The following is a 24433-nucleotide window of genomic DNA, read 5'->3' on the forward strand; positions in this document are numbered from 1 at the left end:
TAAACGCTAATCAAAAAAATTTTAGAAAGTCTTTTGAATAAATACTAGTTGTCTAAAAAATGGTAGGACAAACATATTTAAAAAGTTTTAATAGTATTTAACAAAACTTATTGAATAAAAACACTTATAAAACTATTAAAAATATAGATAAAGCCAGAATACCATCATTGTTCATTAGTTGTAGTTTAAAATATAAATAAAGGAAAGTAATTTTGTTTAAAAATTTACATTTTATTATGCTTTTAGATACATTAGTTCTTTATTTCTAATAACAGTACTTTTTAATCTGTTAAGTAGTATTGTTTTAAAACTTTTGGGAGTTATGTTTTAAAGTAATTAATGGTAAATAAAGCACTAATAAAACTTTAGTTTTTAATATTTATAATTTTTACTGCTAAAAATCTTTGGGATAAAGCCTAGAATAAAATCAACACTCTGTTGTAAACACTGTTTCTTATACTAAAAGTATTAAATGGATTTAAAACTTTTAATAACTGTCATAAGTCTTAATATTTAGTAAAGATTAAAACAATGTAACTATTTTTTAATGCATACTTTCAACCTGCTTTGTATATAAACTACTAGTTAAAATTTTACTGTAAAGGTATATTTAAAAACTGATATCGTTTTATTTATTTTTGTGAATAACCTATGAAAGTGATGAGTATAGAGTTTTCCAAAGATTATAACAAAAAACAATAAGTAAGACACAGATCAATATAAAATTAATTATTTAGATGACATTTATGTATAGAAACTTCTTTGACTTAAAACAATCGTAAAAAACAATATTTGTGTTTGTTTGAAATAATCAAAGCCTTTTTTCTTAAATACCACAGTATTACCTAACTTAAATCTTTTATTATAAATACAAATTCATGCGCATATTATTTGGTATACGTCTAATGCTAATTTAGTTTTAACAAATTGTTTTAAAATTATCTATACCTACAGCAAATCGTTTTTTAGTGATTTTTAGTTTTTAAAAGTGTTCCCATCATTGAACACTGTTAATGACTAATCAACTTTTAAATTTTCATAAATAAAATATCTGTGTCTTTTATAAAAATTAAAGAACAAAGCATCTTATAAGGCTTTTAACCCTTTAAGACATATACTTTAAAAGATGTACATTAAAAAACAACTAAATGCATTATATTTATACAAAAGAACACCTTAAACAATCTTAAGTAAGCATGGTATTGTATAAAAGTAGTATTTATCTTTTTTTCTTTATAAGTTTTAAAATTAAAATTATTCTAACATTAAATAAATCTATGGTAGCAGGCTTTAATTAATTATTTTTGTAATTATTTTTGAAAACGTTTAAATAGTCTACACTTAAAGTATTTAATTTACACTTGTAATACTTTATTATTTTCTTTGCAAACAAAATTAGTTTACATTTTACAAAAAAAATGTCGTTTTTAGATTTACGAACTTTATTTACTTCAAAATTAATTATCAATTTAACTTTAAGATTAAAATTACTTTAAAATTAGTTTCACAAAATGTTCTAAATTACGACCAAAACAAGCAATTTTTTTCAGCTAATTTTAAGTATTAAATTAACAACAACTACATAATTTATATGTATATACGTCATTGTATTGCTTTATATAAAGTACAAGTTCTATGTAACTTTAGTTTAACATTGTTATTTGAATTATGTCTATTGTTTTAACACAAGCATGTCACGTTTTGGATTGTATAATTTGTTGTGTTTAGTTTATAAGTCATACCCTTAAGGTATATATTTTAAATTGTATAACTTCGATTAACAAAACAACAACTTAAGGTTAATATTTTCTTATGTAAAACTAACAAATTACTTACAGTTTTAGGCATTATATCAACAAAAGACATTTAAATTTAAAAAAAAAATCATTAAAAACTAGTAAAAAAAAGAATATTAAAATATATGTTTATACAACTTTTTTAAAGAAAATGAATACATTTTTTATTTGACTTTCAATTAGTCTAAATCTTATTGTTTATTCAAAGCATTTAAAAAACTACTAAAAACACAAAAAAATTAAACTTCGTCTCTGTGCAAAAGTTTTTTTTTTTAACTACTAAGATTTCACACTTTTGATTGTTTTTTGGTTAACTTGAATAAAACTATTTTAATTCAAGGTCAAAAACTAGAGCCAAACGACACGGTAAGAAAGTGCAAAAATTTTTGTGTACAAAATCTGGGCAGTGTTCTAACAAACAATAAGTTTAATGCGTGTTTAAAAAGCACGTGCATTAAAATATTTTTATTACATGGTTTTTTGTTATTTTTCTAGCCAGCAAATATTTTAGTGCACGTAACGTCTGTATTTCAAGCTGTGCGTCTGTTGCCTCTTTCATAGTTTTTTTTGAACAACGTAGAGATTTACAATTAATTTGAAAAAAAAAACTTAAACTTACTTGTTTTTTGTAAAGTTAATTTTTCAACTAGATACTAAATCACGAAAGTAGCATATTTATGTAAACAAGATGTTGAGTCTTAGTTAAAATCAGCTTTTTATACATTTGGAGCTTTTTTAAATGAAAGGTTAAAAAAATCGGTTTTTTTAAACCTGTAATTTTATAAAAAGTGTGAGTATGTGTAAACCTTAACTATGAGTAGTTATATACACCATTATAAGAAAACGAGTTGTAGAAAAAACGTTAGATATATATCAAACCTTTAGAGTAGTATAGCTATTTAAAGAAAATGTAGTTTAGTTAATGCATTACATTTACGTTTGTTATAACTGTTTTAAACATTTACTATTATTTTTTCATTAACAAATATACTATTGGTCCCAATATAAGCAATTTTAATATTAACAATTGTTATTAAAAAAAACTTGAAAAAATATGTACACGAGCATAGCTACTTGTTATTACCAATAAATCCGACTTTATTAGCCAAGAAATAAATAAAAAAAACATAACGCTAAAGTAATCTTCGCATTGTTACTTGACCTAATTGCTAACTATAAAGTCTAAAAGTAAATGGTTTCGACTTATAAGTACTAAGGCGAAAATAAACCACGTAATTAAGTAAATATTTTTTGTAATCATAGTAACTTCCTGTAAGTAGATACTTTAATTAAAATATAAGATTAAAATAAAAAGTTCAAATTAATCTTTTAGAACTAGTTATTAACTATGCTCTTTAAACTAAAATTGTTTTTTACTCAAAAATTGGGCTATTTTCTAAATTGATCTGACAAGAAAAAAACATACATAAAAAAATCTTAAGATCTTTAAGTCTAAAGAAGTTTAATTAGGCAGATTATTTTACTACTATACAATAGTATTGCACAAAAGTTCAAGATATAATATATTAAGTTCATAAAACTGGAATATATTACTACTAACAATACTTAAAATAGTTTTTAACTTAATTTACAATTTAAGATAACTTAAATATAGGTATTAAAATAATATTCTGAAAAAATAAAGTTTCATAGTTTAAACCAAATATCCCATAGTATAAAATTAAAAACTTCTAGTTTTTTTTTTTGTAATTACGGCTTAAGAGTAGACTAAAAAACTACAACGATTTCTTAATTTCTTACCAATTTTTTATGAGAAAAATTTTTATAACCTATATATAAGTTTGAGTTTAGTTAAACCAATAAAATAGAATTGCTTTTCTTTGAATAACTTCAACTTGATTAAAAGTTTAATACAAAACACAACTCTAAAGTTTTCCACACTTTTGTTATTACATAAATACTTGATATTAAAAAAGTTTTAGACTAGTTTTCTACGATCAGGTACAAAAGTGTTCTGCTGTTGCTCTTCCACTAATCATGCGGAGTTCTGACAAAAGTTTTCAATATGAACGAAATATATCAAATAAAATTAAATCGTTAGTTTTTTAATTCTAACTTTTTAGTAGATTAAATAAAAATCAACCCTTTGGTTTGCTTGGCCGTAATACATACATAATTCACGCCACAAAAAGGTTACAGTATATTTTAAATGAAAATGATAAAGTTAATGGTGCAAAGCTGAACATGATTAAATTTTATAAAACATTATGATCCCTACCAAAGTGGCTTTTTGGCTTTTTGTAAACCTTTAAAATCATTAAAAAAACAACCGGTTATTTTTTGAATTAATAAAATTCATTAGCGTACTAAAACTGTGTTTTATAATATGCTTTAACAGACAAACTTAACCTAATAAGTTGTCTTTAGAGCACATAATTTTATACCAGTTGTGTTGTTATTCTTTTTTTCTACTAATATAAACTCATAATATTTCTTTTCTTATCTTCATAGTGTAAAATCTAGAATATTTAAATAGTTTCAACAAACATTTATGCAAATACTTATTAATTTTACACCTTTTGACGTAGAAACGAAAGGATATTTATGAAGAATTATTCTCAAAAAAAATTTTTTCAAAGGTAGCTTAATGAAGGCCCCTTAAATTTTAAGGCTTAAAATGATAAACAGACATTTTTCATAACTTCTTTATGTGCATATTTGGGACTAATAAGATATAATGTTAATGCGCTTAAAAGTGCTTTTAAAAGATCATCAAGGCGGCAAAGTAAATTAAAAACATTAATTGTGAAAACAAAACGAATATTTAGGATTTGAAATGCTAAAGCAATGTTTAAATGTTTTTAAATTATTCCAAAGGAAACTAATTAAATTAAAACAATTATTTTTTAGTTTTGTAAATAGAGTTTGACAGTAGAGTTGTTTTATTTAGTTAAAACTATTTTCATTTTTTAGTGATCATTTTATCATGGTTGTTAAATATATTTTCAATAACTAACTTGTTTATTTTCGGACTGAATATTAAGATAAGAAAATAAGTTTTCCACGATAAGAAAAATTAAACAAAACGGCTTATTTCAAGTAAAAAACTAGATCAAAAAAATAAACTGTAGACACAGAGTTTGACTTATACATTCAAGCTTATTGGTCGGCAAACTGCAGCCCTAAAAGCAAAAGTTTGCAACTCCTGATGTACTTTTTAGCTTAAAAAATTAAAATATATTTATTGCAAAAACTTATGATTAGTCGTTTAATGTAAAAATATATAGTATATACTAATGCTCTTTTACTGCTGATGTTATATATGTATGTATTTTTTTAGTTGTTTTTTAGTGATTACCACTTTGTGTTTATAACTGCAGCCCGCTAAAGAATTTTTCTATACAGCAATTTTTGAAAGATTGGTCCATTGCTTATTGAAGGCTTTCTCCGACCCCGAATCAGTTTAAAGTTTTATCATTACCCTGTACAACTTTTACATAACAATTGTTTCATAACCTAAATAATTACGAAATATAAAATTAAACTAAATGTAAATTTTTGTTATGAAACTTTGAAACATAATATTTACCTATGTAACTGATGACTAAGAAAACTTCGGCTCCCACGTTCATTCTGATTAGGATTAATATCAGTTTGTTTAGGTTTGAACTTTTGCTTTCTTTAATTATGTTTCTAAAAAAACAAGCAAACAAAATTAATGCCGATCCAGCTTTTTAAATATTTAAAACGTTTTTTCTCTTAAAATCCTAAACTACTTTGTTTAAAATTTCTAATACTATAATTTTTATCTTAAAATTTGCTTAGTAAAACTATAATAATGCTTACTTATCTATTTTGTTACTAACTCAATTTTAAAAATATCTTCTTTTTTTCTCAAAACATGGTTGTCAGATTGTTAGAAAAAATCGTTTTACTTAATTAACGTTTGTTTTTTCTAATTTGAAATGTTAAGCTCGAACAATTTTTGACTGTACACTAATCAACACTATAACCACTATGCATTAGGTTTAATTCAAAATAAATTAGATTTAAAGTGCTTTGCTTTTTAATTAAAACTTTTTGTAGAGAGTATTTTTGCTTATATTCATCCTTTTATTAGCAAAAGAATCTTTTTGAAATAAAAGATATCAGAGTTTTTTGTGTAACTAAATAAAATGAAATGTTTACTTCAACTAAAATTTTTTGCTGAGAATTTCAAAATTCTGTTTACAATGTATACTTTTTCAGAAAAAAGTTACTTTGACATAACATTTACATATTTGGTTGTTTATGCTTTGATACAAAAATATTTATTTTAGATTTAATAACCTATTTTAATGAGATTTAATGAGATTAACATTGTCAAATAAAGTTTTGAACGTAAGAAAATATAAAACCGTCATGATTTATTCAAAATGAATTTAGTAAAAGTTAATAAAAAAATCTTGTAAATATTTTATTTAAATCAAAATCTTTGTGTTTAGCTTTGTAAAAGTTTTTAAATATTTAATGTGTTAGTAAAAAATTGTTTGTTGAACAATAAAAGAAAAGCGCTAAAAAAGTTTGGTCAAAGGATGTACGAAAGAACCTTTCGACTATCGAGTCGTACACCAAATTTAAGAGATAACTCATTAATCATTTGTATTTCATATTATAAACAACATAAACTATCATAAGTAACAAAAAATACTTTAGATAGTTTTTGTGTAGGGTTTTGTTAAATTCATCGTAAAATATAAGCATTATATACTATAGTATTAAGTGCTCATTTACAACAAGAATTATGTTTGATATTAAAATAAAATGTCATTGTATATACGCTAAAATCATAAGTATTTTAAATTTGAAACTAACTATAACTAATTTATACTTTATTGAAAACCGTAGCCACATAATTCTTAAGCATATCTTTATTTTTATCTATTTATTTCAAATTACCATGTATGTATAATGTACTCTTAACACAGGGGTCGGCAAACTGCGGTCCGCTGGTCAAACCAGGCCCTCAAAGACAAAATCTGCGGCCCGCGAAGATATTTTTTTTTCTGTAAAATTTGCGAGTAACTATTTACAGAAAAACCGGTCCGCGACCTATAAAAGGCTTTAGACCTCTGGTCTAACACTTACTTAAAAAAAATACGTAATGTAGATAATCTTACAAATGTTTTACGAAAGCATGAATTACAATAAAGTAAAAAAAAAGTATATAGATACATGAAATTAAATATGAAAACTAAGGAAATATTTAAGTTAAAAATTAAGGTTTCAATAACTTGAAAAACAATATTACTTTAAAGTAAAGTATGGGATCTAGGGTTAGAAAGTTTTGTAAACGATTAATTACTTTTAAAAAAGTATTTTATAGCATGTTTTAGAATAGTTAAAACTTCAACAAGCCAAGTAAAATTTAAATTATTAGGATTTATAAAATATAAAAATAGTAAGAAAGTACTTACAGTAGCACATTGATCTATAATTATGAGGTATTTATTTTAAATAAACCTTAAATACATATTGATTATATAGTTATATATAATCAATAATTATCATCTCACATATTTAAGTAAAAGCATAATTATTTAAACGGTAAAATAAGGACTATTTTAAGCTTTTTGTCAGCTTTAACATTTAAAAAAATTTAACGTTAACTTATATGAGAACAATATTAAAACAAGTTAAAGTTATTTTCAAAAATAAATTAAAAATTATTATTAGTCATAGTATTTTATGCTTATATCTATATTTATAGTTTTTATCAGTGATCCTAATTTAAAACATATTAAAGTAAAGTCCTAAAGAGATAGATTTGGATTAACTGAGTATGTAGTTACTGTTTTTACAAGATGCTTAAACCGTAGATTAGTTACAAACTAAATAAATAAACTTACATAGAAACTAAATAGATTATTTTAAAACAAACTGTAAAGTAAGCCTAAGAAAACGTTATATGTAAAAGACGTTTTAAAGATATCTTAGAAGTTAAAACCGTAATTCAATTTTTATTAACTTCTTTACACTATTAGAAATAACAAAAAAAAAACTTTAATGTTTTCAATCAAACTATTATTTTTTTAAATGTACATATTTAAAATATTAGCGAATGTATGGAATAGTGCAGTCTAAATCTATGTAAAACTCACTTAATCAAAGTATAATTTTTCAGTTTTTTTTGTTCTAAAAAACTAAGTACTACATAACAAAGTATTCATTTAAAAGTCAATGTTAAAAATTATTTGTTTATTTTTTCAGTCAACATTTTACTAAACTAAAGCTTAGTAGATGAAAATTTATTGAAACATTAATTTGAAATTTTTAAGGTAGTTTATATTCAAATAAATCAACAGCTTTTATTAGCTTCAGTAGAAGAAATGCTTATAATTTATGTTAATTTGATTTTTAGGGATTTTAAATCACTTCATTTTGTTAGGGAATGTTAGGATAATTAAATTAGCCTTTCGTAAAAAAAATATACCGAAAGTTCTTGAACATTCTGTTAAGTAGGCATATTCAGGCTGTGTGTTTTAAGTCAACTTTAAAAAGAGTGTAAGTTAAGAGTTTAAAAAAAAGCATTTCAAAATCAATCAGAATCTTGAATATTAAGGAATAATTAAGCATATGTCTAATACATTGTATTATAAAAAAGGTCTTGAACTATATTAAGTACCATAGTAAAGTAATGTTCATAATAGTAACAATTTTATGTTGATTTACGTTAGATATTCTTTAACTTGATAAGTTAAGAATTTTTGAAATTAAAATGATTCATAAAAAATAAGAAAACTTTTTTAATGATATATTAGTTAAATAATTTAAAGTTCTAGATGATTATAGTGCACTGTTATTAACCACTAAAGATTAAATGACATGTTTCGTAATAGTGATAACATATATTTGATTAGTAATATGTTGCATAACGTACACCTGAAATTACTCATCGAAGTTTCAAGTATCACTTCAAAGATTAAAGTTAAGTAAGATTTTCTAAACGGTTTTGAAAATGAAAAACTAAATCAAACTGTTGAGAGTTTTATTACTGCTAGTTTACGTAAAACATGTATAGTTTTTGTTATTTTACTGAGTACACCCGCGCAAACTAGGTTTCGGTAAACTCTTATATGTAACATTTTTTAATAACGTATTTAGCATAAAAACTTAAATTATTCTCAATGAACTAAATATAAACAAGTACCAAGCTGTTGTATTTTTTAAACCTTCTTCACCTAAATTTTGTAGATTTATCATTGAAAATTTATGTATATTTTAAAAATGAATCAGTTTCGGAATGCTTTATCTTTTATTTAGTTTGCTCATTTAAGTTAAAAGTAATTTTTGAATTAATAATTTTTATAGGTATTACTCACACGTGTATTTTGTTTTTGTTCTAGTTGATTAATTTATTAATCAAACACAGTTAGTCGTAGTTTAAGCTATCAAAATAAATAATTGCTATTTTTTTCTAAACGTGACATATACAGTTTTATTATATAGTACTGTTTTACTAAACTAGTTGTGTCGAAGTAGGCAAAACACAATTTCGATGGGACTTAAACTGTTTAGTTGTATAAGTAAAGATAATATTAAAGTTTGATTGATTACCGATAGAAAGATAAAATTTTAATACAAACTATTAAGTTTAAGCTTTTGAAAATGATAAGGATTATTTTTCTAGTGATTTATGTGGTAAACTTTGACATATATATATAGTTTGTCTGCGTACAATCTAACAACTTGATACTTAATATAAAAGTGGCAATTTTTTGATTTTTGATTAAAAAAGCAAACTTAAATTGCTTCGAATCTTATATACTAAATCAAACTTTTAAAAGCTTTAGTTTAATGTGTTTCAAAGAATTCTAAACAAGTTTTGATATAAAAAAGGTGCATTTTTTCAGAAGTACTTTTTTTTACCTTTTTATAATCTAAGCAGAATAAATCTTTAGTATGGCTTTTTACAATTTAAAATTAGCCCTACACAAGTTACGGTAACAACATATAAGGCTATATCTCTAACCTATTGTATCAAACATTTTTAGTTTAATCTTATTAACCTACCCACATTACCCATATATATCAAAAGTATTACTTTTTGAAAACAAATTTTTAAATAGATACAAGTTAAGTTTAAGAACAATTGACTAAACAGAACTATAAAACTATCAGAGTCTAAGCCTCTGAATACAGTATTCAGAATTGTTTTCAATTTTTTTACTTTAAATTAGAGTTAAAACCTAAATTTTGAATTCAGTTCAGTATTTATATTAACTCTATACTTTTTGACTGACATTTCAAAAAGTATAATACTTTTATTTTAGTATACAGAGATAACATTTTCAATTTTTTTTTAAATATTTAAAACAAACGATTTTTCAGGGAACGGGTCAAAATTGCACGAAGACAATTTTGCACCAAGGGTTAATTTTGCAAGAGTTACAATTTTGCTTGGAAGGTCATTTTTGCACGAGAGTGAAAAAAACAGAAAAATAAATATTTAAAAAAAAGGTAAAAAAAAAAATACTGACGAAGGTAAGGTTTAAGGGTAACAGTGATAGTAAAAAAAATTAATAATAAAAAAAAATAAGTTACTGACCGACCGAGGGTAAGGGTTAAGAGTAACAGTAATAGTAAAAAAAAATACTAAATTAATAAAAAAAAAGATTTAAAACTAACAAAAAAAATTAACCCGTGCAAAAGTGTCTTCATGCAAAAGTGATCCTTCGTGAAATTTTATCCCATCGTGCAAAAGTGTCTTCGTGCAATTTTGTACGCTCGTGCAAGTTTGACAGCTACCCGTTTTTTTAATGTCTGTGAAAATTTATACAGTGCATCCTCGCTTCTCCGTTCCTAATTTATCCGGTCCTCCGTTAAATTAGCCGGTTTCAGTCAAGAAGTAGGTTTTATTAATTCAGGTAATTTTTTTTTTCACTTTAAAACTTAAAGTTTTGTTTATTTTTGTCTGTTTTTATTTGTATGAAAACATTAAAATACATTGCATTAAAAGAAAAATAAAAGTTCGTTTTATTATGTAGATTGCATACTGTAATAAAAATATATTATTTAAAGAAAAAAAACTGTGCGTTATGTTCTTATCCCGCCAAAGGCTAATCCGGCCTTAGTTATGTAAAAAGCTTGCCCTACATGACCGAATAAACGGAGATGCATTGTACTTTGTAATATAACTATTTTATTAATAATTACAGTTATGTTTCAATAATTTTAACCTACAAATTTGTAACAGTTCAAGAAAAAATGTAATTTACTGTACTCTTCTAACTGATAAACAGTTATATTAACAATTTATGTACTAAAACAACTTTTTTGTGATCTAATCCTTTTATGTGAGTCGAACACTATATGAATTTATTATATCTTTGTTATTTTTCCTTATTATCAGAAATACTTATTTGTCTAAAAGTAGTTACAAAACTGCTGTAATAAAAACACTATAAATAGTTGTATTTCAACTTACTATTATTAAAAATTAAATATCATAATAAGATCATACTTTTTGATCAATTGAGTCAAAAAGAGTTTGTTGTTTTACAAGCTTTAAGTGGAAGAATTGATAAAATAATATTTTAATTGTTATGTACTTCGGACAAAACAGAATTTTTGAAAATATTTACTAAGTTATTATTATATTATAAAGTGTGATATAGTTTAGCATTTTTTCAAAACTTGTAATTTTAGTAGAAACCTTGAATGTAAAGTCGTATGAACTGAGTTGTGCAAGGTGCATTTAGTTGCCATAATTTTACTTTTTGTAAATTCTATGTTCTTGTAACTTAAATCTTTACACGTCTTTTTTGTACAAACTATGTAACTTGGGGTCCATTTTTTAGAAGTTGTTTTCAATCTGTAGAGTTTCATCTTAGATATTAGACGTCATCAACCATTTTTTAAATCAGAAACAATTTAATGTTATATATTTAATGATCTTAACTGTTTTCTGTCAATAAACTAAAAAACAATTTTTAAAGTTTTTTCTATAAGTTAACTTTTATTTATTTTAAAAAAGTAGTTTCTAGGTGAAAAACTAAGTCGGAATCCAATAATTTTTCTTGGTGGTCCGAATCCAGCTTGCGGGCAGTACGTTACCCAATATTACTTAACTTATTTTGTTATTTTAAACAAAAATTTCAATATAGTTTGCATAACATTCTGTTATTTTTACCAAAACTAATTTTAAAGGCAACATTTGGTTGTATTGTAAAAAAGGCATTTATCTTTAAAGATTGCAAGAACACTTCTTTGTTTTTGCAGAATACTCTTTAGAAGCTACTATTTCAAATAACAATATTTTTATACTTTTTTTACTCATACCTTAACTCAAAACTTTTTTATGAGATGTTGGTCTTAAAAGTTTAGTTCAAATCTTTATAAACTAGAATTACTTTAATCTTACCAAATATAAACATAAAAAAAAAGGTAATTCGTTTAAAAGCAACCCCTTAATATTAAGTTAAACGAAAGTTTGTAAGCAGTTCTTAAACCTTTAAAATACATATACCAAAAATTTGTAAGTTGATTTAAAACTCAAATTAAAATACAACAATTTTTTTGAATAGTTGCATGCCAAATAAGAAATTTTTCAACAGTCACAAAAAAAAGATTTTAAATACTACATCTTTACCTGAAACGAACATGCAAAAAAAATTGCTATTTTAATGGGGAATATCTTTTCAAAGAAGTATATAAAGCCACTGGTTTCTGTATTACGATAGTAAAGAGTAGTTGGATCAACATCAGTATTTTTTTAAGTTATAAACAATCAGTTATAAAGTTATAAACAGCAGTATAATATAAATAGTAACATTAGTTACCAACACTTTTGTCAACTTTATTAAAAATAACAAGAGTAATGTAAGCAATACTTGTTTTTTATTAAAAAACAAAAAAAAAGCGCTGAAAATGTTTAGTCCTAGGACCTGGTGATAGACGGAACCTTTCGGTTTTCGAGTGGTATAGCACTCAGATACAGTTTAACTTCATTGTCATTGATTAATGGGTAAGTTTTATAAAAAGTTTATCGGAGCATACTTACAAAAATATGATATGTGCTTAATTTACAACTTATGAAAGATTGCAATAGCCGAAGCTAATAAAGAAAAATCTCTAAATATAAGAAATAAACTTGGTAAAGTTTCTATTCTCATAAATATTTTCTAATTGAGTAAACTTTCAATTAAATATGTATGAATACTCTTTTTTTTTTTTGTAGTTTTGCGGTTAATAAACATGTTAATTTTTTGTGTGTTTTTATTAGAAAGAAATCCAAAGTTATTCTACTTAAAACATATTCTAAAGTCAAAAACTTAAAAAAAATAAATTCAAGTATTACTGATGTGAATACTAAAGATAATAATGACTAATAATGTAGCATTTGTTTAATGACTATTTTTTATTAATTGTAATTTTATTTTTCATATTAAATCTTAAAACATGTTTACTTTGTTCTTATCTGTACGCTGAGGATCTGTTTGTTACAGTGAGTAAGATTAAAATAAAAGGTTTGTTATAAATTTTATTAAACAAATAGTTATTTACAAAATTAAATTTAGTTTAAAAACTTTTGCAAAATTTGTAGAAACTTTAATTTTCTTGCAGCAATTTCTTTTAAGTTTGCCATGTTAGATGCACATCACTTAGCGGTTAAAAAAATGATACCGTAATTTGTAATTGCTCAAAAACAAAACACAATATAAAAGTACTTATTATCCAGTTAATTAATGGTACAACTTATAGTGCAATTTTTAAGATCTGAAAAAGTGCTTAATATAAAAAAAATTCCAGTAACTTTTATGAAGATTATAAATTTAAACTAGTATATGTTTAAATTTTAGAACGCTGATTAACTTAGTTTTTTAAAGAAAAGTGTACATTTTAATTATCATCGTTTAAACAAGAAAAACTTTAATATTCAAATGATTTTTTTAGTTTAACAATCTTTAAATTAATAAGAGTTGAATGTTATTTTAGTTTTTTAAAAGTTCAACATAGCAAAAAGTTATAAAATAGACTAAGTTAAGTTTAGCAACAATGTTTTTAACATCTATACTAAGCGTTAAAATTTTATTACAGTATTAATCACGTAAAAGCTAATATGTCATGAAAAAAAAAGTATATGTGTGTAAGTTTGTTAAACAGTTTTTCAATCTGTAGAAAAAATTATATATCTATTAATATAATTTTATATGTTTTTTAATTACTAGAAATAGTAATTATTGAAAATTTCCCAATTTAATGTGTGAATGATAAAAGTTTTACTAACTATTAAACTAACAATGTTTTATTTTTTAGTCTAAGTTCTAATACTTAGATTATAGTAAAAAAATTATATAGTTAAACTTTAGTAAACTACTATGTCAGAATACTTTAGCTTTAAATTTCAAAGATATTTAAAATAAGTCAACAGTTTAAGAAATAGTTTTACTTTAGCTATCTAGTTGATACCTGTATTAGCATAATGCTTTAGAAATATAAGTAAGTCAGTGAACTGATTAAAAAATAAGAAAAAAATTAAAAAACAAAAGTTATTTAAATCAATATTTATAACATAAATTTTTAAGAATTTTCAAAGCTGAAAGGACAAAACTTTAGATAAAGCTTTTTGCAATTTTTATTTTTTTAAATCAATTTTATTTATCATTATACTTAATCAAACTTTTATTAGTTTTAAATTAAAAACTCTCCATCTTAGTTATACTATTTCGGATTGTCGCCCTTATTTATGTTTCAGTATAAATCTTGTAACATTTTGACTTTTTTATCTATAAATGACAACTGTGTTCTCCGTATTACAAACAAATTTCTAATTTTGTGCTAAGATTATCTATTAAGTTATATATACTATTAATTACTATTTAGTGATTAAAAGTATAATTAATTAGATTTTAATACTTTTTAGAGTAAAAATACATATAAAAATTAGTACTTACTATTCTAGTAAACCTGTTTTGAAAATATAATTATTAATGTCCATTTTTATAAATTCAAAAATTCTTTTTTACAAACGTGTTCTACTACTTTTTATTTAAAGCTGCTATAAGTAGCTTATCAAGTTTTATTGTATTTTTTGAAAGACAATATATCATAAGAATAAACATAACATTTTTTATGTACAACCTGTAGAAATCTCTGTCTATTGTTTATTCACAAAACATTATTTATTCATAACTTAAATTCGCAAACAATTAAGTATTGTGGAAGTTCAGAAACTCCTGTGGTAGAAAACATAAGCCTCAGACATTAGCTAATTTCGTGTGAAAATAATCAAACAAATTTCCATACAAATTCCGTGTAGCAATGGGTGGTATTAGATTTTAGTACAGTGGTTACAATAAAGGTTTTCTTTGTAAGCTTTTTTATAACCCAGTTATGTAATTTGAATTATAAGAGAATTAATGTTCAATTAACCGTAGCCATTAGTTAAACTTTATACAATATAAAGTTTGCTTTAGATCTCATTGAGTAAAAACTGTTTTTAGAAATCTATTAAGAAAGAAAACATTAAAGTTTGCACTAACATAATGCTATTAAAAATGTACAATTTTTGAAAATTGTTGTATTAAATTTATTAATAAGTTAGTTTAAAACTATTTATGTTTAAAATTTTCTACAAAATTTAAGTCTACAAAAACCATAAAAATAGATTTGGATTTAGCTTAAAAAATCACGTTACAATGAAACAAACTTTGTACAGAGTATTTAAAAACTTTTTATGTAAGGTTTTTACATGTATTATTAGTTATCAGTTATAAAAGTAAATAAGAAATTAAACAATAAATACTAAACTAGTAGTTATTAAATAAGATTATATGTTTTAGTAGTTTTTTTTGTAAGAAACGTTTAATACGTTGCTTAGTAAACATTTGATGATTAAATACGTAATATCAACATATTATATGCTTTAAGTTATATTTTTCTCACGTATGATTATTGCTAGTTTTTTCATTTATATTTGAAGACATAAAAAATACACATTATGACTTATTTTAAACTTCTTTCTGTTTTTTAAACAAAAACACAGCTTTAGGTTAATTATAAAAATATTCTGTTTATTTAAACTAAGATTTAGCAGTATTGAATTTAGGTCCAGCTAAAAATGTTTGCATTCTATGATTATTTATAGACATTTTCACAAATAAGCTGTTTATGACCATTTGTAATATCTGCATTTACCCCCATTAGTGTTTGCTATTTTTACTTATACTTACGTTATAATAATATATTGACTTAATTGATCACACTAAAACAAAGTTGTACCATTCCTATTTAAGACAATAAAGATTTAGGTCATACATTTTATATTTTTTTAGGTTGATTTACATTAAAAGTTTTCAAAAAGTTTCTATACACGTACAATTTAAAAAAAATATTGAAATAAGAAAAAGTATGAATAGGAAAAAAAATTAAAAGTATTAGACAAAAGTTGTTTGCGTAAATGTAATAAAAAAAACCAACTAATTTCAGAGAAACAATTAAAACGGTAGTTTAACTTGTATCTGTTTTGAAGTGTGTTTAAAACTATTAAAGAGAAAAGCCAAAGTCAATAGATCAAATGTGTTTTTGTTTATACTAGAAAACAGAATTAAAATTCAGAGTTCATTTCTCAAATGTTGTTCATGTATGTAAATATTTACGTTAATGACTTAAAATCTATTTTCAAGATGTAAAATATGTATTATTTTGCTTGTTTTTACATTTATTAACGCTAATTCTACTTTATAATACATATTAAAACTTACTATTAAAATACCTTAGTACGTTTTAAAGCATATAAATTAAAAATAAAAGCTATCCGGTTGTCAAGCATATACATTTATAAATAAATTTTATTAAACAATATGAATTTAAACTATGTTTGTAATGAATGGTTTAAAAAAAATATTATTATTGTTAGAATTTAAAAAACAAGTTTTTAAAATGTTTTTTTTTATGTAGATCATAGATAAATCATGATATTACAACTTGGAAGCTTTAAAACAAAGTCAAAATAAATATTTTAAAGTATTTTTGTTTTAAATACTCTTAGATTAAAGTTTTAAAAGCCCCTAAGTTTAATTGTTTTTATTACTATGTATTTTTAATAGGAAAAAAAAACTAAAATATGTTTCAGTTGTTGTAACAGCACTTTTAAAGAGCATAAAAATGCAAAATAGTAATTTACTATATATGTACGTTTGACTTGAAAGCAAAGGTGTTAAGAAAGTACACAAAGAGTTATTTTTACCTCATTTAGCAAATTTTTACAAGCTTTTATGTTTACAAATTTTTATTTCAACATGTTATTTTTTATGATGTATACTTGACAAAATTTACTTAAAACTACTTTTTGATTAACCTCGTTAATTAATTACTCTAAACTACTTATTTTGATATCAGCCGCAAAAATTAAATATCAACCTTGATATTTATAATATAACTGTTTATTAAAACTATTTAATTATAAGTCAAGATAATTTTTTTTAACCTTTATGGGACAACATTCAGTTGACAAAGTTTGAAACAATTTAGTTTTGTAATTTTATACAACATCTCAATTTAAGTATTATAGTAATATACATCATTGTTCGATTATTTTTATATATAAAAAACATTGGTTTTTATATACTTTCTTTGGAAAACAACCCCTTTTAAATGTTTGAGACTGTCAAGTGGTGTACGACTCGATAACCCAAAGGTTCCTTTGTACACCAGGTTCTTGGACCAAATTTTTTGAGCACTTTTTTTATCGTTCAGTAAACAATAATAAAGTTAAATGATGCTTTAAAAATCTTGTGTATTTTTCACTGATTTTTAGTTTATTTTTAACCTAAACAATATAAAAAGTTAAGCTGATTCTTTTTCTATGAAAGTAATAGAAAAAACATTACTAGTACATACATAATAAAGTTTAAAGTTTTAGATTAAGCTCTAAATTTTTTTTTTATAGTATAAATTGTATATATTATAAGTCCTTAAGTGGTGTATCGTCTTTTAGTTACTGAGAAAAAAATAGCTTTCACAGTAAAACTACTAATCTTTAATTTATTTTTGTTATTTAAATAGTTTTTTTTTGTCACTAGATAGTATCTAGTAGATACTACTAAAATTAATTTTAGAAAATTATCAAATCTATTTAAAGTTTTTAATATATTCTCAAAATAGCAAATGTGGTTTCTTTTATCTATTTAGTTTATCTTTCAAAGTAAATTGCATTTTTCTAAATTGACCGATTATTATATTGTAATGATAAGACTTCAAAATATTTTGTAACCATTTTTTTTCTAAAACTTTTTTTTTTGTATTATATTTATTTTTAAATACTATTGAATTGTATAAAGAAGGCTACAATACTGTACCTCTTTTACAGTCCAAAAAAAAACAATTATTTATAAAGAAATTTTTAAAGCATGTTTAACTGCTTTATTGTTTAGTATTTTTTTTACTTATAAGAGTTTTAATATGAAGTTTTTTGAACATTCTTAAAAATCTTTTCAATAAAGTTAGCCTTAAGCGCTGTTACAAGGATTCAATTTAAAAAGACTTCAGTTTACATTTATTTTTTTACTTGCAACAAAATTAAGGATACTTTTAACATTATAATTACAAAACTTTATTTAACTGTTTTTAAATTAAACAAAGAGCGCAACAGGCGTTTATTGTTCAATAGTTACGTTATTTTATTTATTTTCAACTACTCGACGTATATATTAGAAGCTTATGTTATATTTTAGATATAATACAGAGACCAAAATATACGCTCAAATCAAGACTTAAAATAGGATAACATTTTTAACTATCACTTATCTTAAGATTTTTTAATTTTATCGATGAGCAATAATGTCGGAAAAGTCTTTTAAACTTAATTTACAAGATTTCATCTACTACATAGTTAATGGTATTTATAGTTGAAAATCGTTTGCAAGTGTTAGGCTCAGTTCATAAGTGACAATCATGCAAAAATGACACCATTAAACAACATTAGTATATAATTAAACTTATAAGTAACAAACTTAAATTACAAAATCTTTTAATGCACTACTAAAAACAAACCTTTTTTTAACGTATGAAACCTTTATTTTTAATAAAAATAGCGCTTTCTTAAAAACTTAAAGTTTACAAGAGTTAAGGTGTTCGTTTTTTTTTTTGAATTAATCGTTTTGTTAGTTTTATTTGTTTATTTGTTTAGGATATTTAGATAACTTTTTGAGGTTTCAGCTTTGCAGTTCGGATCCAGCCGGACTGTAGTTTTATTTTCATTATTTAAACCTAATTTTTTAATTAACTTTTAATAATTTTGGGTAAAGTGGGTTAGGGATAAGGGCATAAAAAAAGAAAATTAAAACAATACTTTTTAAAATTTTATCACTTTGCTTTTTTTCAGCTCAGACTGACCTTTAAGTATACTTTCCAAAAAAATAATAACTATGATATAAAGTAAACTAAGAAGAATTTATAGTGTTTGTTTTATGGTTGTGTTTTAAAATTTACTACTTAGGTATTTAATTTTTAGCAATATTTATATAAAATTAGTACAACATGACCTGGACAAGATATCAAGCTGTATCCGTGGTGTATGACTTGATAACCGAAAGATGTTTTTCGTACACCAGGTCTTCGGACCAAACTTTTAGAGCGTTCATTGTTTTTGTTATATTTTTTTCGGTTTTTTAATAAAAAAATAATTAGTTAAATTGGCCTACAAAACTCTTTGTTGACTGAATACGGTCAGCTAAACAAAAAATACTGCATCTGGCCAGACAACTAAAAAAATTTCAGCCAGATTATAAATCATTTTAAAAGTAGACAAAGGCTATCAATATAGGAACAAAAATGTTTATTGAAACTTAAAATAGCAATAGAAACAAAAAAGACAATAAATAAACATTGGTGTGACATGAAAAGAATAAATCAAAACTTCTATGAGCAAATCAACATGTTTTTATTGATAAATTAAGGGAAACATGTGCCACATTATTAAGTTTTTTTTTAAACCCTTACAACTTCTATAGCAACAAGAAAAAAGTTATAAATATTTTTGAATATATAGTACACATCAGTTGCAATTTGTAAAAGTGGATCTGTTTATGCTCGATGGTTTACTTATGTTTTTTATAGACCTTTCTGTCAAAAAAGTAAGTATGATTGTCTATCAAAATTTAAACAACTGATTTTCATTAAAAAACGATTGTTACTGCTTTTAATTATTTTAATCTAGTTTTAGCAAAAAAGACCAGCTCTGGGCGGGTGTGGTAGATTTATAGTTTTAATATATTCTGGGTTACAGAATTTGTTCTTTTTGTTTTTTTAAGATGTAAGTTAGATTTTCGAATCATGTCTTTACTACATGAATTTAAATTATTTCTATAAATTATACTTACAACATATCGGTATATTTAAAAGTTCTTCATTGTAAGCTGATATATTATTGGTTAACACTAGTAAAATTATTGCATAACTGTTTTTTTATTTACAGCAAGAAGTATTTCACTAAACAAATATTATTCTGATGATTTTACATCTTGTAGTAGTATGTTTAGTACAACTAAGTTTACAACAACCTTTCATAGCTGTGAACTATTTTGTGTTTATTTTTACAATTTTAGTGCTATTTAGTATGATTAGTGTTTTCACTTAATTTGTTTAACTGAAAAAAGTACAAATTATATTCTGTATTTTTTAAAACACTCATGCTAGTGCTTTAATTTTACTATTTTTTGTTTAAAATACAAAGCGATTTTGTTTAGGTAAAATCACTAAAACTATATACTTAATAAATTATTTAAGCTAGTTTTTATTATTAATTTTTCAAAAAGTTACAATGCAGTACAAATTTGTTGTGTACCAGCATCTTTTTGTAGAAAACAATTTGTTTTATAACACTTTTTATTGAATTATACTTAAAAAAAATTATTATTATTTTATCCTTAATTATCAAATACTCTTGTAAAAAATATAAAAAAAAGTCTTTTTCTTTTTCCCAGGTTTAAACTAAATTAAATTTTGTTGAGAGTTTGTTCAATTTTACATCAAGGTAAGTTTTATGCAATAATTTACAAAGAAAGCTTCTAGAAAATGGTCATGCTTATAATGGTATAAATTGTTCACTTAACTGATACTAAAATTATTCTAATCGTGACTTAACAACACTTTTATTAAGTGTTCCAAAACTTATTATTCCTTTTGAAATAAATGAAATCTTTTTAACTAAAATGTAGGTAGAACAATTAGTAGTAGATCACATTACTATAACATTGTTATTTTTTCAAGAATTGGAATGGAGCAGAGTAGATTTGAAATTATAAGTTTTCTTATAGAAGCTTTTTTTCATTATTCATTAGTTTTAAATTATGTATTTACTTCTGAACAACTTGAAAACTTTATTGACATGTTAAATAGTTTTTAAAGAAAGTAAAAAATCGAAAAAGGTCAAACACAGGTAATTAGTATGTATTTAGTAAGGTAATTTTAAAATTGAATATATATTTTAATTTGATTTTATTAGAACTCAACTATTTTTTTTGTTTTAGTTTTTTAGTAAAAAAATAAATTTGTGCAATCACCTTTGGTTATAGTCGATAAAAGTTGTACTAGTTATATCGATGTTATCTTTTATCTACAAACTCGTTAAAAGATTACATGAAGACGAAGTTTTGCAATAATTATTTAACTATGTTATAAAATCTACAAGTTTGATTTTTTTTTCCTTTAACACTACTACTTTATGTAGTATAATTTTAAACATAATAAAACTACTTTTTTCTAGTCTTAGACTATCACTTACAAACATCATTAATTTTGTTTTACAAGAGTTCACAGCAAAGTTTTAAAACATACAATTTATCAAAAAACAGTTATATTCAAAATTTCAGACCGTAAAAAAAGTAAGTATTTCAAAAACGGTTGTTTAAAGCAGACAAACTCAGTAAAAAAACTCCTTAATTACTGAAACTAATTATCCAGAGAGTTTTGGCAACAGTGTAACGATCTCGTTAACAATTGTTTTATTTTTTATGCAGCTCACTAACGATTTAGACAAAAGTTAATCACATATTTAAGAATACTTTTAATTTCTGATCTTTTTTTTTGCTATGGCACTTTGAAAATTATATACATTTTTTTCAAGCCATAATCGGTCAGAAAATTATAGTCATGAAGTTTATATGAAGTTTAATTCTAAAGCAAGATTTTAAGAGATTACAACAATTGTAAGCTATGTATAGAAATTTAGGATAATTAAATTCAACAACAAAAAACTTGTTTCTTGTAGGTATAAGTTGTTTTAAGGAATTTAAAACTGCTATGCAGCACACAATAAATCCAATATAGAACACTGAATAAGCAACTCAAATAACATTAATGATTTTTTATTTGATATTAACATATATCTTTACTTTTGATGTTAATTAATTTACCATTTTAACGCAAAACTAGCTTGACAATTACTAGTTTTTCAAGCTAGTAAAAACGATAAGAATATCGCTTATACGACGCATTTTTGATTCTAATGAATTTTGTATTAGAAAATTGTTGGTAACCCAAGTAAATTGCAGAATGAGTCACGGCGTTTATAGAACGTTGTCATAACAATAAATTATATATTAAACCGCTGGCAAAAAGAATGACTTGTTTCGCACAACTGAGTGCTTCAATTAGAAATAAAATAAAAAACTTAACGGTTTTTCGTAATATCGCTAATTACAAAAAATATATACTTTACAAATTTACAATGAACTTGGTTTTAAAAATTCAAAGATAATCAATTACATTTTATTAGAGTATAAGAAAACTGCACCTAAAAAAAAAAGAAAAATACAAATATTTTCTATAACAGATGCCCACATTTTTTACGAACAAACTGTTAAAAACCAATGAGAGTGTTTAAGATTATTTAACTAAATAAAGGTAAAAACATTTTGGAGCAAACGAATAATAAAAAGTTTTTATAAAGTTTATTAGAGTTCAGTTGTTTATTGGTAGTTAAAACCAGCTAAGATTAGCTTAACGAAATTCAATTAAATAAAAGTATAAGGAAGGCAGCCAAAAAGATTGTGAGGTTAATAATTTTTAGAACTAGCTAATTTTATTTTAAGTGTAAACTTAATAAAATAACACTCCTGCTGTTAACTTAACATTGAAAAAAGATACCTTTAATTTTAAATACTATTTAACTGCCATGTTTATTAAAATCTTGTTTTGTAACAAACTTTTGAAACAACTTTTGTGCTTTAAAAGTCTTTAAACTTAGAAGGTTTTATTTGTTTTAATCTAGTTTTGCTAACAACAAGTTTTTATCACATCACTTCGATCATCAAGCCAAAGCTCTCGGTAGACTAAGACCAATAGAAGTCAAGGTTTGGGCTTTGATAGTTTTCAACAATTTTTATTTTTAATTATAACTTGTTTTAAATTTAACTTAGAAATATATATATTAAAAACAACTTTTTGAACCATTTCAGCAAAAATGTTTTGCTGCACTGTATTAAAAACTTCAGAATGAAAATATTTAGTCTCTAATCATAGAAACAAGTTCCAAAAATAAAACACTGTTTTTAATAAAGACAGTTTAAACTGCTGCCTTTAAATTAAAAAGTTTCTTATATTAAGTTAATGCTATGAATAAATAGCTTTGTATAATAGAGGATCACACTTTTATGTCAACAAAATTAAACACTCAGAACAAAATATGCACAAAACGACATACAAATTCACTTGACAACTTTATTGTTTGCTTAAAGTTGTATAGGTAAAATATTTATTTTCTTTGCTGCAATTATTATAGCAGATAAAAAATTATTGTTATAAAATTCAATAAGTCTGCTAAGTGCAAATAGAGCATAGAAAACCGTTATCAAATACCTATTTATGTGCAGTCTACTATGTATTTTCTATAGTCAATAATACAAACACTAGATTAAACAATAAACACTTTTTATTAATTTTACTTAAATTTATGATTATAAAAAGTCCTTTAAGTTAAAGTTAAATACTTATTAGTATTATTGATAAATAAATAAATATATATACATATATATATTTACATTTTCACGACATTACATTTTGTTTTTTTTCATTTTTTTAATTTCCTTAAATTGACAAAAACATTAGCAAAAATGTTTATTTATGTTTTAAAATTACATTAATTATATGACTTAAATAGCTTAAGTTCTATAAGATTATTTAATGTAAATTTTTAGATTGATTATTAAAAACCAGATTATTAAAAATTATCGGTTGTTTACTATGTTTTTCTTAATACTTTTTTGTGATTAGAAAATTTAAAGTAGTTTGAATTTTTTTCTTTCAAAAACTAAAACATACAGAATATTTAAACAACAAAATATTTAGTGGTCGAATTTGATTCTTTACTTTAACATTTTTCTTTGGTTTATTTTCAAAAGTCACTTTATCTCAAAAAGTAACCATATTTTGTTTGTTGCCCATTAAAAAATCAAGTGTAAGCTAAAACTTCCAAGTAGGCATTCTGTATGTTTTTAATTACCAGCCTTCCTTAACTTTGAAGTGTTGCAGATACAAATTACAAAGCCAAAAACTTGTACTTGAATTTTTTCTTAAAGACTTTCGACATTCAAAGCACGCATAATGAACCTCGTTAGAGGCCCATTGACCGCCCATTATTTTTCTAAGCACTTAATCAGAATACAAACAGCATCAGTCAGTTCCTGAGCTGTTCA

This window comes from Thalia democratica, chromosome 1 (genome assembly GCF_965202585.1).
Source record: "Thalia democratica chromosome 1, ktThaDemo2.hap1.1, whole genome shotgun sequence".
Taxonomy (NCBI): domain Eukaryota; kingdom Metazoa; phylum Chordata; class Thaliacea; order Salpida; family Salpidae; genus Thalia; species Thalia democratica.